This window comes from Carcharhinus amblyrhynchos, chromosome 1, assembly GCF_965287045.1.
Source record: "Carcharhinus amblyrhynchos chromosome 1, sCarAmb.v2.hapA, whole genome shotgun sequence".
Classification (NCBI taxonomy): domain Eukaryota; kingdom Metazoa; phylum Chordata; class Chondrichthyes; order Carcharhiniformes; family Carcharhinidae; genus Carcharhinus; species Carcharhinus amblyrhynchos.
In genome coordinates this window covers 86,747,768-86,766,029 of record NC_137324.1, presented here as the reverse complement: position 1 = coordinate 86,766,029, position 18,262 = coordinate 86,747,768, and the positions used below count along the sequence as shown (strand labels likewise).

Below are 18,262 nucleotides of genomic sequence, written 5' to 3'. Positions count from 1 at the left end.
AGTCCTGTAGCTCTATAATTTGAGCTGGGGCTCCATTCTGGGATCTTGCCATCCAGTTATAACATCAACCAGGATTGTAACAGCACCTAGAACAAGGATCAGCCAAGAGCAGAAACTCTGCCCTCTTAGGTTTTTATATATGCATGTTAAAAACATGAGTGTGACACATACTGCTTGTTTCACTGGTCTGATCATGTACTCTCCATTTCCGTCACTCATACTAATCACTTCACTGTTTGTGAATTTACCTCCTTCCAATGTTCAGGCAATCGTATCAAATACTCTATATGTGACATGTTGCACCATGGTCCCTGGAACTACACTTTAATGAGAGAAAAACATTACCAATAGGAATATTTAATCCATTTTAGTATAATTATGTCTGTCTAAGCAGGCACTGCAAGGTATGTGGTAGTGTTCAAAGATCTAGTATAACCTTGGAGAATATTCAGCAGTACACACACGAGCAGCTCTGACAAATGGCCTCTATCTGAATTGATTCTTTCATCTTTCAAACGCTGATTGATCTGTAGCGCACTTCCAACATCTATTTTGACTTTATATTTCCAGATTTGTGATTTTTCAATCTCTATGTCTATTTACTCATTGAATTCTTTAAAGCTTTGCATTTTGTATTTCACAGACACCAAGCACTTTGCCTGGCAATCCTGGAATACAATAATATATGCTCTAAGTTTTATTAAAACTACAATCATAAGGACAAAGATAAGATCCAATTCTGATATATTGAACTGCTGCCAATGGGCAGAATGAAGCTAAGACATGGAAATTACTCTCAATGCTGCATTGCAGTTTCCCTCCAAAAAGGAACATTCAGAGTTTTGTAAAAAATCTACAATGAGCAGTTGTTAAAACCAAAAGAGAAGAGGATGGACTTGGACTCCAGTATGCAGCTGGCAGAGAAAAAAAAAGAACAGCTCCCCATTATGTCTTCCTTCTCACTGATAGTATTTTCATATTATTCCACTTAGTACCAAAAAACCCAGCTCCAACTACACAATTGTACATGTCACAGCTCTGTGTATTCTATGGATAAACAAAACAACTTGCACTTATAAGCACCTCTAGCATAGTAAAAGATCCCAAGGTGCTTCACAGGAGCATTATCAAACAAAATTTGACATCAAGCCACATAAACCCATATTAGGACTGATGACCAAAAGCTTGGCCAAACAGATAGGTTTTATGAAGTGCAGGGAAGTACAGAGTTTTGAGCCAAGGTACCAGTAGACATGGTGCAATTGGTGCAGTGATTAAATTCAGGGGTGCACAAGATATCAGAATTGAAGGAGAGGTCTCAGAGGGCTGGAGAACTAGAAGAGACAACAGATAGAGCGAGGGGCAAGGCCACAGTGGGATCTTAAATCAAGAATCTGAATTCTAAAATTGTCTGACTAGGAACTAATGTGGTTCCGCGAGTACAGAAAGGAGGATGAATGGGACTTGGTGCAAGTTAGGATAGGGGCAGCAGGCTTTTGGATTAACTCAATTTTAATTATGGTTGAAGATTTGAAGTTAGCCAGAAGGCTGATATCAGGATAGGTTAGCTCAGGGGTAGCAAAGATATGGATAAAAAAATTTCAAAAGTAAATAAAACGAGACTGGTGGGGAGCCTAATAATTTCATGAGGTGGAAGTAGCCCATCTGAATTGTGCAGTGATGTGGTTAGAAGCTCATCTTGAATACAATATGGTTCAACCTCAGACACTTGCCAAGGAGAGGGTTGGAGCCAGTGCCTATGGAATGGAGTTTGTTGAGAGACTAAGGACAATGGCTTCAGTCTTCCCAATATTTAGTTGTGAAATTTCTGCCCATATAATACTGGATGTAGGACAAAAGCCTGATAAATCAGACATGAGTGATGGTGAGTATATATGTGGACACTGTGTTTTTGAAAGATGACTATGTGAATATGGAATGCTCCACTTCGTTTCCCAAAGGCCATTTTAAAAATATTCATTCTTGGTATGAGCATGTCACTGATTAGACCAACATTTATTACCCATCCATAACTGCCCTTGACAGGTGGTGGTGAGTTGCCTCCTTGAACTGCTGAAATCTTTGTGGTGTAGGTACACCTACATAGCTATTAGAGAGGGAATTCCAGGATTTTGACCAGTGGCTGTGAAGGAACAGTGTTACATTACCAAGTCAAGATGGTGAATTGCTTGGAGTGGAACTTCAGGTGGTGCTGTTCCCATATGGGCGGCACGATAGCAAAGTGGTTAGCACTGCTGCTTCACAGCTCCAGGAACCTGGGGTCGATTCCCAACTTGGGTCACTGTCTGTGTGGTGTTTGCACATTCTCCCCATGTCTGCGTGGGTTTCCTCCCATAGTCCAAAGATTGGTTGATTGGCCATGATAAATTGCCCCTTAGTATCCTGAGATGCGTAGGTTAGAGGGATTAGTGGGTAAATATGTAGGGATATGGTGGTAGGGCCTGGGTGGGATTGCAGTCAGTGCAGACTTGATGGGCCGAATGGCCCCTTTCTGCACTGTAGGGTTTCTATGATTTCTATGTTTCTAAAGTACAAATTTTCAAAATTAGGATCAACCAAGATAGTTGAATGCATATACTGAAGAATTTTACTTAGATTCATTTAAACAAAGACCTGAACGGGCAAATAAGTCCTATGGGCAAGGGTCAAATGTGCTCAATTCATTAAACAGATTGCAGGAGGGAGGGGATAAGTCAATTTATGGGCCATAAACCATTAATGATTACCTTCTTGATAGTACAGTGGGAATTTAACAACGTTCATTAATAATAAATTTTATGTAACAAAAAAATGAGGGTGAATTTAATGTGGACCTGTCTGCGTATCTTACATAATGCATTAGAATAGTGAGGGGTGGCCGAATGAGAACTAAACAAATTGCACTGATCTATGTGGAATTCAGAGCACTTGGAATACTCATGTGGATTTCCTACTCTGCTTCATTTGCTATTTCCCTGTACAGTTACAAAGACGCCTTTAGAGGTTAGGAGGGCTCTGGGGAAAATGGGATAAAAAAAGCCTTCGACAATACAGGTAGCAGCAGCAACAGGAAAACAATGAAAATATTTAAGGATGTAATTTAGATTAGTTTTGTCCCTGCACTGGCTATTTGCAAGCCACAAGTGGGTCACATGCAGCATCTGGAACATAGCAGCTTTGAGTGGGTGGGTGCATAGCAGGAAGCTTTGAAGACCTCCAACTGACATGAACTTAGCATTATAAAGAGGAAAAGTGACAAACCTGAGGTCAGTTACAGGCAGAGGCTTATGATGACAGAAGCAGGCTACTGACATCCATATTAACAACAATGGCCTTGGTAAGGAAATTTCTGACAGTTCCTGCAAAAGACTTTCACAATTCAATGGGGCTATCGACTTCTACCATCACCCTTCTATTTTCTTCAGAAATAGCATCTCCAGATCACCACATGACACATTTCAGTGCAGACACTGTGAAGCCGCCAGTGGTCCTTCAAATATGATCCTGACTTATCATCCCACCCATCATCCTTACGTGGGCAGTGTTCTTGGAGACCGATCCCTTATTCGATGCCTTCCAGAAGACTGAACTGGAAGGGCCGCTGCTCATGTGTTCAGGATCCAACCCACCATTCAAGCTAAATCTAAAACAGCAGGGTCTCATCCATAGGAATAGGAATAGGCCAGTTACTTCCTTGAGTGCTCTGCCTCACCACTTAATATCACCACAATGTTTGTAAAGTCTGTTAGTGATACCTTGCTGGCTTGACAACAATGCTTAAATTATATGAATGAACAAAAAAAATACAGAACTTTTGCATCAAAAATTTGCTGACTATCTCTGTGTTTTAAAAATCTCCATCTGTTCACAAACCAAGGCGTTCCAACACAATGAGTTTGAGATGCTTTCTGATGATCAAATAAAAAAATCAAAAGATGTAGTCACATCACATTATTACGTCCTGGAATACTTTCCACAATTCCCTTAGTAAGGGTGTTAAAATTAATTACATAATCTGACATGGAATTAATTAGTAGCAATTTTATGACACAACATTTTGGGGTGCAATTACGCAGAATCCAATACTTTGTCCAGTGCAACATTCACTATGCTGAGGCGTTTCAGTATCATGGTAAGAATATAAACATGCAAGTCCATTTAATTTTGAGCTCAATAATCCTTATTAGAAAACAAATGGGTTCTTATATTCGTTCAGTCAGGAATAAAATATCTCTGCATTAAATTTTAGGCTATTAGTCACATAATTGATACTTCAATGAAGTTATCGCTTTCTATAATTCTATTGATGATTAACTATTTTTCGGTTTAAACAGATGTTTTGTTTACAGATATGGAAACACCTCAATGCTACATTTTCAAAGACTCAATTATTTATCTTTGTTATGTAATACAGTTACCAGCCACCAGCTGTATAAGGTGCATTTGAGGCCACACCTGGAGTACTGTGTACAGTTTTGGTCTCCTTCCTTGAGGGAGGGTAAACTGGCACTGGAGAGGGTGCGGAAGAGATACACTAGGTTGATTCTGGAGTTGAAAGGGTTGGTTTGTGAGGAGCAACTGAGTAGACTGGGACTATACTCATTGCAGTTCAGAAGAATGAAGGATGATCTTATAGAAACATACAAGATTATGAAGGGAATATTTAAGATAGAAGCAGGAAGGTTACTATCACTGGCAGGTGAAACTAGAATTAGGGGGCATGGCCTCAAAATAAGGGGCAGCAGATTTAGGACTGAGTTAAGGAGGAACTTCTTCACCCAAAGGGTTGTGAATCTGTAGAATTCCCTACCCAGTGAAGCAGTTGAGGCTACCTCATTGAATGTTTTTAAGGCAAGGATAGATAAATTTTTGAATAGTAAAGGAATTAAGGTTATGGTGAGCCCACGTTGAGTCCACGAAAAGATCAGCCATGATCTTACTGAATGGTGGAGCAGGCTTCGATGAGCCAGATGGCTTACTCCTGCTGCTGGTTCTCATGTTGTTACGTGGTTAATTGTGATTCCTAGGGGCAACAAACAAACTTTAAAAAATGACACTTTAATACACCCATGAAACGTGCCACGAGATGAAACTAATAACCTCATCATGAGTATTAAACATTGGAATGAAAATGGCAACAAAAAAGTAATTTTTCAAACATTTGAAATGTTACAAAAGCATTTTTTCTTCAGTTTTTTTCTCCTCTTGTAAAGGAACAGGTTAATAAGGTTTCAAGGGTTCCAGTTGCCACGAAGCCTGACAATGAATGTCAACCATCTATCTGACTATTGCAAAGTCACATCTAGCCCTCATTCAACATCCTCACATTTGCACTTCTGGACAAGGTCACTGAATAGTAATCAGGATCAGGAATCTTCATTAATTTTTCACTCCATCATCCAGGAACACAGACGGATTATAATGGCCAAATTGTCATGCTGGCCAAGTCCACTAGATCAGCACAGAACACATTTCAACCCAAGAATATCCTGGCCTGTGGCTTAGCAACAACAATGATTTGCATTTATACAACATTTTTTACACAGTGAAACGCCCCAAGGGACCTCACAGGAGCACTAACAAACAACATTTGACAGCGAGCCACAAAATGAGATCTCAGGACAAGTGATTGGCTTTAAGCTGTATACCATAAGAGCAGGGAGAGATAGAGACAAAACAGTAAATGCTGGAAAATCTCAGCAAGTCTGATAGCAGCTGGCTCTGACAAAGGGTCATTCAGACTTGAAACGTTGGTTCTATTCCCTCCTCACAGATGCTGACAGACCTAAGATTTTCCAGCATTTTCTGTTTTTGTTTCAGATTTCAACATCCGCAGTATTTTGCTTTTATATTAAGGGAGAAGTGGAGGACAGGATAGGGTTAGGTAGGGAATCCAGAGCTTAGGACATAAACAGCTGAACACATGGTCATTAATAGGGAAAGCATGCACTAGATGAATTCACAAGAGCCACCAGGACAGTGACCAGTTGTTTAAATAAAATGTAACTGGAAATAAGCAATTTACAGATAATAATCCAAGGTACTACTACTGGTATAATTCACTTGAAATCAGAGTAGAAAAGTTGCATAGTAAGCTCTATTCAGTGTTCATCTGCATAATTCATGGCGCTAAAATTATTTCTTGGAGTGGCTTTTATTTACTTCATTTAAAGTGTGATGACCACGAGGAATTTTTTTGGGTTAAAGTTTTAATTAAACCCTTTAGCAAGTGCAGGAATTGTGATGTGTGATTATGTCCATTTCAAATGACGTGAGAGAGGCAGCATGCAAACTTTGTGTTGCCTACTCTGTTCTTTGGTTGAGCATGCTACCCACCAAAAGATGCTATTGACTGGCTACATGCTTAGCGGGGCGACGGAGGAAGGGAGGGTTGGGGGGGGAGAGGGGAAGTTGATTTGCAGAATGTGCGAAGTCACCCTGCAAGTCCCTCTATAATCTCCCTCACTGAAAGTCAGCAGCCTTCCACCATGTTGCAATAATGGATAGCACCACATAGGAGCACTAGGACAGGCAAAGGCACCCACATATAGGCACTAATGTCATACACAATCATGAATAATTCGATGATTTGATTTATCACATGTATTAACATATGGTGAAAAGTATTATATTAAATGCTGTACTTAATGGAAATTAAGCATAACTCTCAGTATCTGTGCTGTTCATGCAGTCCAGTAGCAGACAATTACATTTGCGTGTCGAGCGGGTAAGCCAGTCTCTGGTCCACTGTGATGGCTCAAATAGGAGGGTATGTGTGACTGGCACAAGATGAACGGTTGTGGCTGCTATCAGGTCAGCAGGCATAGACCTATACCATCACACATTCAGGAGGTGACAGTTCTTGCAACTTGTGGTAAATTTCCCTCTTAATATGTCACACCCATAGAATTGTATGCATGCTGTCAGTGGCTTTCTGCATCTCTAGGAACCCTGCTATTCTGGTAAAACCACATGCCTGATCTTCTAGCTTCTCTCTGGTTGAGGGAAGACCATGAAATCTGCTCTCAATGTACAGGGCCTCTCATCTTCCTAATATAGCAATGCAGAGAATTATGATATGTTGGCAATGTTACAAACTCCAACCTGGAAGGATCTACATACATTGAAATTGAGGGCAATGGTGATCTTCTCGGCTACCTGCAGTTCTCTTCTCAGCTGTAAATCCAACTGGATGAGTAGGTAGAGTTCAGTGAAAGTTCCTTGGTGAGGTGGCAGTAGGAGAAATTTTCTCTGAAGGCCCTAGAATGATATATGCTTCTATTAAGAGTCCTTGTCCTCTCTCTGCAAATAGCTTACCTACTTTGTTGCCTGTGCTTCATCTCCCTGCCATGTTGCAGGTGAATAAGGTCAGTAAATCCCCTATTACAACCAATAGATTATCAGCTGACAAATCTTCAAAATATTCTGCATTCTTTGGAAACATTCAGCAACACTCCTTCTGACTCCAACATTTCATCAGAACTTCTCCAACAACATTGAACACACTACTTCTATTCAATCTACAACAACAGAGGAAAGTCAAGAGAACCTCATCTGAAAATCCCATGCTAAAGGCCTTTAAACTGTCCAGTGGAGGCCTGTGGCTATGGAGATCAACTTTGTGGCCAAAATCTCATGCATTTAAAATAAATCATCTAAGACAGTTTAATTGTTGCAAGACTAACTTGCCAAAAAAAAACTCATCATACATGTTTGGGCTAATAAATTAAGCTATTAATTATAATAACTGCCATCTTTTGGTTCAGTAAGAAACAAGGTCACTGCAGCTTCCAAGTTCATTTTATATTTCATCATTTCAAATTTAATTGAAAGGAGAGGCTTCATCCCACACCTATACTTTGCCATGCAACATATTAAATATAAAGGAAAGAATCTGAGTAACAAAATCTAACAATAGTCATTAAAGATGAAGTGTCATTAAAGATGAAGTGTCTCAAAACTAGCAATCTCAGCCAAATCCATGCCAAATTTTGGAATTTTGGTTTTCAGGCCAGGTGCTTTGGAATGGATTAGCTGCGATCAAGGGTCACTTGGATTATTCATAGACCATGGGAAAAGGCAAGCTGATAACTAATTCAAGTGCCACTGCGCCAATGCAGCACCAAGCTGAACAAGCCAGTCAGTTATTTTACTCATCTAATACTTAAAATTCACGCATGACATCATAAAAATGTCCAGATTTTTGTGTGTCCAGACTTGTGATACTATCAGTATTAGGCAAAATAATTAAAACTTATTGCAAGATTTTAAATATGTTAAGGCTAGGTGCTGTTTGAAGTATGTTACAGCTAGATATTATTTGAACAAGATTACACTGCATTCAAGCAAAATTAAAAGCAAGATCAAAAGCAAGATTAAAGGTGTCCCTATCTGTGATTAAAAAGATTTGCAAAGTCCTTATTAAATTAAAGGATTTAATTCCTTTAACAATTACATTCCCTTAAAAATTACAATCTGAATTCAGCAAATAATCATCCTCACTTGGAATGATTGGAGAGGATGGATGTAGCAGTGAAATTGTTCTTTCTTTCTCTTTCCATTACTATTCTCTTTTGTTTGTACCTCTCTTGTGTTTGTACCTCTCTTGTGTTTGTACCTCTCTTGAATTATCTGCTCCTCCACATGCAGAAGCTTACTGCAGTAAGCTCTCATTTTTGTGATTTTTTACATTTCAGGGAAAAGAAAATCAATTAAGATAAAACAGCATAATTGCTGGTCCCGTCTATTGCTATTAACTGATTTTGACTGACATTTATAAGTACAATTTCAAATAATTAAATATTAAACCACATTTTCTTCATTTATTCAACGCAGTCAATTGTTAGGATCCTTGAAATGTCTTGATCATGTTTTTGCTCATGAAATTAAGGGACAGCACCCAACAGGATTCTTTGCTACTGGTGCTTACCGCAATCCCTTCACTTCCAGATACAATCAATATTATGCCATGTCATCATCAGTTCATAGTAAAACAATCCTAGTTGTAAACAAAGTAAAAAAAGTTTAATTTGCATGAGCGTATTAGAAACATAGAAAACAGCAGAAAGGCTAAGCTATTCGGCCTTCAAGCCCGCTCCACGATTCAGTATGATCATGGCTAATCATCCAACTCAGTGACATGTTCCTGCTTTCAACTCCACCGTCATATTCTTTGATACCTTTATAGAGTCATAGAATACTACAGTGCAGGAGGCTGCCACTTGGCCAATCCCATCTTTAGTCTCAAGAACCATATCAAACTCCTTCTTGAAAACATACAATGTGTTGGCCTTAACTGCTTTCTGTGGTACAGAATTCCACAGACTTACTACTCTCTAGGTGAAGAAATTTCTCCCCATATGGCTTACCCCGTGTCCTTAGATGTGATTTCTGTTCTGGATTCCCTCACCATTGGAAACATTTATCCTGCATCTACTCTCTTCAGTCCTGTTAGAATGTTGTAGGTTTCTATGAGATCCCCTCTCATTCTGCTAAACTCCATAATATTTTTAATATCAATCAGAGTAAAAAGCTTGAACAATTTTCTTGGGGTTCTTGTCAGCTGAATGTGATGTGCAGGACTTAGCATCTTCTTTTTTTGGACTTAGTTGCTTTGATCCTTGAGGTTCTTCTCATGTAGAGAATCTGACTTCTATAAGTGCATATTCCAAACCACCCTGGTCTTCCCATGATTTGTAAGCCAACCTGCCCAACTTGATCATTTTTCCACACCAAACTCTGACTTGTCATTTTATTGGCTGACCTTATTGGAAACACACTTCTATCCTGTCTGGTCTGAAACAAGACTGCAGTTGTCCTTTCGGGCACATCAATCTCAGCTCTGAGAGTAAGGATGATCATTTAGTAAAAGTACAAACATATGATTTCAACCCTTCCCAATTCATGAAGGGAAAGTTGCGTTTGACGAATTTACTAGATTTTTTTGAAGATGTAACGAGTGCAGTAGACAGGGGGGAACTGGTGAATGTGGTGTTTTAGATTTCCAGAAGGCGTTTGATAAGGTGCCTCACAAAAGGTTGCTGCAGAAGGTTAGGGTACACGGAGTTGGGGGTAAAGTGTTAGCGTGGATTGAGGATTGGCTATCTAACAGAAAGCAGAGAGCTGGAATAAATGGGTGCTTTTCTGGTTGGCAGTTGGTGACTTGTGACGTGCCGCAGGGATCGGTGCTGGGGCCTCAACTATCTACCATATACTTAGACGATCTGGAGGAGGGGGCTGAGTGTAGGGTAACAAAGTTGGCTGATAACACGAAGATGAGTGGAAAAGCGAATTGCGTGGAGGACACAGAAAGTCTGCAGAGAGATTTGGATAGACTCAGTGAGTGGGCGAGGACCTAGCAGATGGAGTATAACGTTGGCAAGTGTGAGGTTATTCACTTTGGAAGAAATAATAGTAGGATGGAATATTATTTAAATGGTGAAAAGTTGCAGCATGCTACTGTGCAGAGAGACCTGGGGGTCCTTGTGCACAAATCACAAAAACTCAGTCTGCAGGTGCAGCAGGTGATCAAGAAGGCAAATGGAATGTTGGTCTTTAACACGAAGGGGATAGAATATAAAAGCAGGGAGACCTTGCTGCAACTGTACAAGGCACTGGTGAGGCCACAGCTGGAGTACTGTGCACAATTTTGGTCCCCTTATTTGCGAAAGGATATATTGGCCTTGGAGGGAGTACAGAGAAAGTTCACCAGGTTGATACTGGAGATGAGGGGGTTAGCTTATGAGGACAGATTGAGTAGATTGGGCCTGTACTCATTGGAGTTTAGAAGGCTGAGGGGGGATCTTATAGAGACTTACAAGATAATGAAGGGGCTAGATAGGGTAGCTGTAGAGAGATTGTTTCCACTTAGAAAGGAAACCAGAACTAGAGGGCACAGCCTCAAAATAAAGCGGGGGGGGGGATGCAGTTTAGAACAGAGTTGAGGAGGAACTTCTTCTCTCAGAGGGTACTGAATCTCTGGAATTCTCTGCCCATTGAAGTGGTGGAGGCTACCTCGTTGAATATGTTTAAGTCACAGGTAGATAGATTTCTGATCGATAAGGGAATTAAGGGTTATGGGGAGCAGGTGGGTAAGTGGGACTGATTCACTTCAGATCAACCATGATCTTATTGAATGGCAGGGCAGGCTCGAAGGGCTAGATGGCCTACTCCTGCTCCTATTTCTTATGTTCTTACGTTCTAACCTCTAAAACCATAATCTTGATTTCAGTTTACATCATCAGAAAAGGACCAGACTAAAATTATGAGTCTCGGATGAGAGTTGAACCTCCACTTCAAGGACATAAGTAAGAAAGCCTGACAATTCAGGGCAGTATTGAGGGAATGCTCCACAGTGAGAGGTGCCTTCTTTCAGATGAGACACTAAGGACCTGTGTGTATCTCTGGTAGATGTAACTATACCATGGAAAAGCATGGGAGTTCCAATTATGTCCTGGTCAATATTTATACCTTAGTAGTAATAAAACATGCGTCCATCTTCTTACTGTCTTTGGGACCTTTCTATGCACAAAGAGGCTGGCAAAGTTTTTGCTGTATAACCCTGTGATAGTACTTTATTTACTGTCAAGTGAATTGGAACATCCTGCGATTGTAAAAGACGTTACATGAATGCAGGTTCTCTTCTCCTTTCTTGTAATTAGTTGCGACAGAATTGCAAGTGTTGAGACTTCCCTGAAGACCAGGAACAGTCTCTGTCAAATTGAAAATGCATTCAATAACAGGATTCTAACAGCTATTCTTTCAAGCATTGCTTGAATGCTTTTATCATGAACAATCCCTAAGTGATCGTCATTTATTAAAAAGCCTCAGCCTTTATGCAGAATCACACCTTACTGCTTCCTCTCCTGCTTGGTATTTGATAGTTTCCATTATGAAGCAATTTTATTTGTTTAAAGAGCTATTTGAAAATTAAAGGAAATCTCTCAGTATTTAAAAAAAACTACGTCAAATATCCCATTTCTACATCCAAAAACCAAACTCTTTTGAATGCCAATGCAGTTAATTTGTATGTTAATAAAGCAATGTAATATCATAGTAGTATTAACAGGTAAGAAGTAGGGTATGAAAGTTATCCAGTGAAAATCAACCTAGTATTTGTAGACCACAGCTAGGCTAGGCTTAGGCTGATGCAGCAAAAAGGCTTAGATCTACCATATATGCAGTAGGTCCAGAAACTAAATGCAATCACCCCAAGGGTTTCAATTAAAGAACACTCGACCTGTACAAGTAAAATCTTAATCCTGCACAGCAGAAGAAAATCAGATTATAATGTCTTAACACTGAGCACATTAGCATTTTCCTTTTTCTAAAAACAAGACATGTAACAATGCTGTAAGCAGCAACATAGTTTGTCACTAGAGTTGAAAACGATTAGCACTCTTTGGCCAATTTAAACAATTACCTAATTTAAATGCTGGGAATTTAAATTGGGGCGGGGAGGGAGAGGCTCTCATTAGCTCCAAGGTTACAAACTGTTGTAAACCATCATTTTATGTATTATTCAGAAAAGTTTTTGAATATCATATGTCCTTTAATTAGGAATGGTCACGATCTATAAAATATTAGATGACAAAGATGTTTTGAAAACATTTGAAAAGTGCAAGTGTAAATATTTTTTGGGTTTACAGGGGAGTGTGCCAATACTAGTGGCCAAATGGCCTCCTTTTGTGCTGTAATTTATCAATCTCCCTTCTTCATCTGTGTACTTCTAGTTCTAGAAGGTCTTTGAGTTATTGCAATAAGCTTTTCAACTAAATATGACCCAAAAGTTATCTGGTAAATGTAATACCATGCATAGATGTCATGTGATCTAATATTATATGGTTAGAATATCATGTAATCAAACATTCAGGCATGCTTACAGCCAGAGTTAGAACACATGAAGATAAGATAAAAGGAGCAGGAAGTGGATCATTCAGCCCCTCAAGCCTATTCTAGCATTCCAAAAGATCAAGATTGAACTATGACATCAACTCTATGGGCAGGAATCCACACCCTGTGTTGCATGTTTCCTGGCAGCGGGGGATGGCTCTCCACTCCACTTCTGATGTTCACTACAATTTGCATACCCATCCCACTATAGGGGAGGTGGTTGCCTTCGAAAGGATGAGATCACCCTGCCAGTGGGAAGGGCTAGAAAATCCTGCCTTGTTCCATGGAAGAAATTTTTTATCTCAGTCAAAATTGACTGATCCCTTATCCTGAATCCATGCACTCTAGGTCCTAAGAGAGAGCAGTTTCTTAGCATCATCCCTCTGAAGTCACTCAGAATCTTGCCATAGCTCAGTTGGTATAACTCACGACTCTTGAGTTAGAAAGCTGCAACTTGAAGTTCCACTCCAGAGCTTGAGCACAAATGTCTAGATTTATACTCTTGTGTAGGAATGAGGGAATGCTGGATTGTCAGAGATACCAAATTTCAGATGAGACATTAAATTAAGGCCATAACTACTCCGTCATATGGACATAAAAGATACCATGGCTTAGCAGGTCAACATTGTCAGGGATGTGGGGAGAATTAGCAAAATAAAAATTAGTAAAATCCAGGTAATTTAGAACAATTGGAGCGTGTCACAACCATTAGAAAAGCCATGTGTGCACATATAAATGGGGGGAAACATACACTATCAAGGTGCACTTAAAAATAAGAATGTAGTACTGAAGGAAACAGATTTTCAACAACTAATTTAAAAATAAATATACATTGTGAAATTACTAAATTCTAATTCTGTCACATATCTGATCTGCTAAAGAAACTATTCTTAAAATTATTTTTTCCCTGTAACCTACTTTAAATTACTGGGCATTGTAATATGGTTCTTCTTCTAAACAGTCTACTTTTATCCTCCCAAAACAAGCTGGGTCACCATATTTCTGCAAAGGATGAATATAAAGCATAATAAAATAATCTAGTAAAGTGGTTGCAAGTTAAAACAATGTAGGAAAATGTTCCCATAGTTTTTAAGTTAATCAATCTAAAGTGGAATTCACAGCTAAGAGTTCTACCAGTGCCTAAAGCCAGTCACTGATACAGTCAATAGCACAAGTCCATACCAGTCCCAATGTTTTACAGAATGTCTAGTTTTATGTTTTCAGAGCTTTATGTTCATATTAAATAAAACACTATCATTTTGCTACATGTCATTTTTAGGAAGGTGTCAGGGCACTTTGCAAAGGCATCACACTCAAAATTCTCAACAGTACAAATATAAAATAGTATAGAATCCCTACAGTGCAGGAGGCCACCATTCAGCCCATCGAGCCTGCACCAACACATACATTAAGTTTTATAGGAACTCATACAGTCAGTATCAAGCACTCATACTCAGAATACAATTTTTCATCAAATTCAGTTACATTCTGCCACTCATTCCTATCTGTATCGAACAAAAAAATAGTTTGATAAGGACAACTAACACAAAACAAGATGCAGCATCTGTCAAATGAGCTTGAATTACAAACAGCCATCTTTCCATTTCACTGGTCCACTTTTATCACTATCATTGCAGTGGCAAGTTTTTCCAAAGGACCATATCAGGAAACCAACAATTTTTCAGACAAAAATCCTACTATTCTAGAGTACAATATTTAGTAATTTGAATGTATTACTTTATACAAGATTGATAATGAACTGATTGCAATTGCTGCCGGGTTTCTGTTTACTTTTCATTTCACATAGAAATGACCTTTTGTTTCTCACACTCCAGTGCACTACATTTTGGGGCCACATGTATTACACACAGATTCTTTACTCATAAATCTACTGCAATTAAAGCTCATGAACTTCAATGCTGGCACCAAATGCCCAAATAATCATAGCGTAACTGCACAGTACTGGCAACTGCCCCAGTTGAGTTCCAGATCATTTACTACAATTGTACAATTTAACCTTTGGCATATTAATGCGCATATTGACAAATGCATTCTCCTCAAGCACAGTATTTAACAAAAGCAACCTTTTACACATGCTCACCATAGCAGCATGTTCACAGCCAGTAAGTTACCGATCTTTTAGACTAAAAGTACTGTATGTTAGCTACATCATGCACTACTATAATCGCCAGTACATTTCCATATGGAAAAATAACAAACACCAAGTACTTACAGTACTGCAGATATATATCTCTACATGAGGAAACTGCCATCCTAAGGGACTATAAATATATTCCCTTATCATGCTAGAAAGCACAATCTTCATTTCACTCTAGAACAGGGCATCAGGCAAAAGATCTAAAGAGGTACTAAAACGGTCTATATAGCATGCTGCTTGGATTGCTGTTAATTTCCCTTCCTTACCCCCTTCAATTACTGCAGCGAAAAGGAATTAAACTGCTGAGCACGTCAGATGCCTTCACACTACAGACAACACGCTGACTGGAATCATTCCCTCAGGCTTTCGTATGCATCAGGTGATGCTGAGTGCTCCTGATATAGCCGTGTACTTCAATGACCTGTGGAGAACCTCCCGAGAATGACAGCTTATTCATTTATTAATATGGTGATCCAATTTCTTTCAGTCCTTCCGCACTTTCACATCAGACAGTAGCCTAGTTACATCCTCAGATGTCTTTCTGATTACAAACAGCTGCCATCAGTGTAGAAATGCCTCTTAATGCTGCAAGCACTTTACAGAACACATTTCCTACCAATCTGTCACCATAAGCATAGTACTTACAAATATACCAGGGATAGTCCTATTATTAACATGTTTAATCCAGGAGGAAAAAAGTGCTCCAATTGCTAACTTTGCAAAGATATTACTACATTTCAATTTTCTCGACATATGCTTCTGATTTATAAAATGTCTTTGCAAGTTATGTTATGCAGTGCCCTTGCTACAAGGAAAGTGCATCATTTCCTAGATTTGATTCTTAAAACTTATTTATTGTTATTCTTTTCAATTACTAGAATAAAAAGTGAACATAAGTAATTTAAAAAATACCTTTTTCAGAAAACAACTATAATTGTTCAAAATTGAGCTAACAAAACTTTATTATATGTCATAAATTCTTGATCAACCTTAATCCACAGTTCCCAGTTAATTCAAGTACAATAGTTCAGCAAATGGCAGGAGAATCTGCCAGCTATCTAATATTAATAAGTAAATTATAATAACAGATTAATGAACATGGCCTTAGTTCAGGGTGTGAGGAATGAGCATAGCAAGGTCTTTCGCTATTCACCTTCCCAATTAAAAGAAAATCCCCAGGTACAGCCTTATAAAAGCCTTATACAATATACATGAAAGAATGTTCCTTATCCATGTAATTAAAAGTATATTTCAAGCTTAAAGAATTAATTGGCTATAAGCTTTGCAATACAATCACTGGCTGCTTCTGTTCTCATCAACCAGAAAAAAGAATATGCTCGAAAAACTAATGGCAAAATATCAATTTCTTTTGTTTAAAATATTATAAAATTTTATTCTACATACTTCTTTAAGAATCCTATAAAGACAAATGAAGATTTTACAATTTGTCTGCTCTTGTCCTGATTTTAAAAAATATTTTGCCTCCAGCTGTACGGAACTGAAGGGTTGATGCTGACTGCATGAATGGAGTTTCTGAATTAAACTTCAATATAATAAAATCAAACAAGTTAGTTTGAATTTGTATTGCAAGTTTTCAAACAGAATATTGTTTATGCTTTGAAATAACTCTTGAAGGTGTGTTTTTGTAAAATCCCTCTTTTGACAGACCCTTTGAAAGGCACAGCACCAGGTCTGCACTTGAAGATCTATCCTCATTTCCAATTTTCCTGCAGTTCAGCATGCATCATGCATTGGATATTTTCCTCACAAAAGAACTTGCTATAATAGGCAGCAGCAAAGCTTTGGCAAATGAAGTGGAAATTGCCACCTCAAAACTCAATTTGAAAAGAAAAACATTGCAGCAAACTAGTCAACTTTCGAATACACAAGAATGTTGGTCCAGATTTTATTCAAAGGAAATTAGAGCAATGAACCGAAACCTCCTATTCAACATTCTCCCACACAACTAGCATTTGTACATGTTTGAAAGAACACTGCATATACTTTTCCACTTTTGCATGTTTTAATCTTATACACACACACACCAATAAAGAGAATCTCACTGTTCAAGGCAAGGATGGGCTGAAGTGTGCAAGGTGCAACCTTTCAAGCCTTGAATATGATAAATAATATTTCAAAATTATTTATTGTAACACTCTCTGCCAGTTCTATTTCCATTACGTTATTTCTGTGGTGTCTCAATCTTGTTGAGAACTATACGTACCATTTACCAACTTTTGACAAAGTTTGCCCAGGTTTTGATTTACATTAACAAGATTCACAGCACTGAGCTCAACAGCATTACCTGCCTGACACCAACAGAAATCTGGTCTTGTCCTTTTCTTTACTCTAACACCTGCCACCTTTCGCACCTTGAAACTACTGCCACCACACTAGTTTGCCACTGTCCAAACTGAAGCGATCTTTGAGCCCTCATTACGTTAAAAAAGTGTTATATACCAGCTGTGATAGTTTAACAGTCCTGCTTTTAGAAGCACTGAAAGCATTTGGCCAACATTTAACTAGTTTGTGGTCTCAATGGAATCTGTAGGAATGTGATTCCCAATTCTAAGCTTGGAAACTTCTATTATTCAAATGGTAAACATTCTAGTCTGTAAAAATATTAAGCTCTGCTTCCATTTGGAAAATAGAGGCCTTTTCAGTTTAGTGCAGAAGGCCTTTGCTTTTTTTGAATCTTACGTGGAAGCAAGAGATGGAATTCTACTTCCCCCATTCATCACCAAATTTTCACTGTTACTGTCACTCACTGTTCTAGCCCGATGCCTCATGCATCAATAGCATTCGCCTTCTCACCCTCTTGGTGCTCCACCTTTCACATCACTCCATTTCATTCTCAGTACTCATGTCTTGCTGGACTTTCCACATTCTCCTGGCAGAACTCTATTGCTGTACTTTTCTCAGCAGCAGCCTACAACTCTCTTCTCAATCCCCAGGATTTCTCCATCCAATACCCCGATGTCTGTTTAGAACTCAATTAACATGATTCTTGTGCCAGAAAGCAATTGTTTCTTGCTCTACACATGTACATAGGAAGAGTTAAAGAGGAAGAGTTAAACAGAACAAATGTCCGAATGTCATTGGTTAAAGCATAAACAAATGAACAAGCCAGGTGAGAAGGATACCAACAGCTTACAATGAGATATTGGTAAGGTAAGTAAAGGGGTGAAAAGTTGGCAAACGGAATATAATGTG

The 18,262-nt window shown here is 38.8% G+C and overlaps 1 protein-coding gene across 14 annotated transcripts in view; it reads right to left on the bottom strand.

The window, feature by feature from the left end:
- The window catches only part of LOC145342742 (amyloid beta precursor protein binding family B member 2-like), a 338,577-nt gene that overhangs the window by 41,918 nt on the left and 278,397 nt on the right, over positions 1 to 18,262 (bottom strand). The window contains exon 1 of one of the 14 annotated variants that reach the window (XM_080188329.1): positions 15,316 to 15,421. The exons of 12 other annotated variants lie outside the window; for them this stretch is intronic. The gene's annotated coding sequence lies outside the window, so the exon portion shown is untranslated. One more of the 14 variants, XM_080188320.1, reaches the window with a different exon arrangement.